The 1,647-nt window shown below is 42.9% G+C and overlaps 1 non-coding gene across 1 annotated transcript; it reads left to right on the top strand.

Annotated features, from left to right (window-relative positions):
- Window positions 1-704: 704 nt before the first annotated feature.
- On the top strand, window positions 705-776 carry TRNAC-ACA (transfer RNA cysteine (anticodon ACA)). Its single transcript has one exon. It is a non-coding gene; the product is annotated as a tRNA-Cys (tRNA).
- Window positions 777-1,647: the final 871 nt, after the last annotated feature.

Here is a 1,647-nt window from a genome sequence, read left to right as displayed (position 1 = left end):
TTATGATGATGGCAGTGACATTGAATTGCTCCACCTAGATCACCCTTCGGGAATGAAGGATTTATTTTGCCAGCTGCTCAGAAATCTTCCATAAGACAGCCCTCAGCTGTCAGCTCTCTGCTAAAGAAACTGGTCATGACCACAAGTCCTCCCAGGGTAGCCTGCATCCAGTGACTGATCCATATGGTGGATATAAAGGTATAGTCCACTGCTTAACTCATGACAGTTATAAAGGGCCATCTTAAGTCCATGCTTCCGGTGAAGTTGGAAAAGGCCTTCACTGAGATTGCAGTACAGCTCCATTGCCAGTACTTGCTACTTTCTCTCCCCTTCCACAGGTAGTAATCCCAAGAGCACTTTCTAATATTCTGACCATTATGTGGCTTCAGTTGAACTTCAGACCCTCACCTTTCACTTGTTTCATGCAAATCCTGCCACATTTATCTTGCCCTTTCCAGCACTTCTCATGCTTCTTGTCATTTGAGGAAACTTGAGTACTCTGAAGAGGTGATAGAACTCCAGTAGAGCTATCCAAAATCCAGAAGATCATGCTATTAAAGTGTTGCATTACTATGTCAGCAAATTTGGAAAACCCAGCAGTGACCACAGGACTGGACAAGGTCAATCTTCATCCCAATTGAATTGCCTATCCCAAGAAGGGCAGAACTAAAGAATGTTCAAACTACTGGACAATTGCACTCCTCTCCCTGGTGGCTCAGTGGGTAAAGCGTCTGCCTACAATGCAGGAGACCCAGGTTTGATCCCTGGGTCGGGAAGATCCCCTGGAGAAGGAAATGGCAACCCACTCCAGTACTTTTGCCTGGAAAATCCCATGGACTGAGAAGCCTGGTAGGCTACAGTCCATGGGGTCGCAAAGAGTCAGACATGACTGAGTGACATCCCCCGACGCCCCCATGCTAGTAAGGTTTTGCTCAAAATCCTTCAAGATAGGCTTCAGCATTACATGATCAGAGAATTTCCAGATGTTCAAGCAGGGTTCAGAAAGGCAGAGGAACTAGAGATCAAATTGCCAACATTTTCTGAATCATACAGAAAGCAAGGGAATTCCAGAAAAACATCTACCTTTGTTTCATTGACAATGCTAAATCCTTTGATCCTGTGGATCATAACAAACTGTGGAAAACTTTTAAAGAGATTGAATACCAGACCACATTACTTGTCTCCTGAGAAACCTGTATACAGGTCAAGAAGCAGTAGTTAGAACCTTATATGGAACATCAGACTTGTTCAAAATTGAGAAAGCAGTATGGCAAGCTGTTTATTGTTGCCCTGTTTATTTAACTTATATGCAGAGCACATCATGAGAAATGCTGGGCTGGGTGAATTGCAAGCTGGAATCAAGATTGCCAGGATAAATATCAACAATCTCAGACATGATGATACTACTTTAATGGCAGAAAGTGAAGAGGAATTAAAGAGGCTCTTGATGAGAGGGAAAAAGGAAAGTGAAAAAGCCGGCTTAAAACTCAATATTAAAAACAAAAACAACACAACTAAGATCATGGCAGCCAGCCCCATCACTTCATGACAAATAAAAGGGGAAAAGGTGGAAGCAGTGGCAGATTTCCTCTTATTGGGCTCTAAAATCACTGCAGATGGTGACTGCAGCTATGAAATTAGAATATT

The sequence above is a fragment of the Ovis canadensis genome, chromosome 8 (assembly GCF_042477335.2).
Source record: "Ovis canadensis isolate MfBH-ARS-UI-01 breed Bighorn chromosome 8, ARS-UI_OviCan_v2, whole genome shotgun sequence".
Lineage (NCBI taxonomy): Eukaryota > Metazoa > Chordata > Mammalia > Artiodactyla > Bovidae > Ovis > Ovis canadensis.
This window is presented reverse-complemented; position numbering and strand designations above follow the sequence as displayed.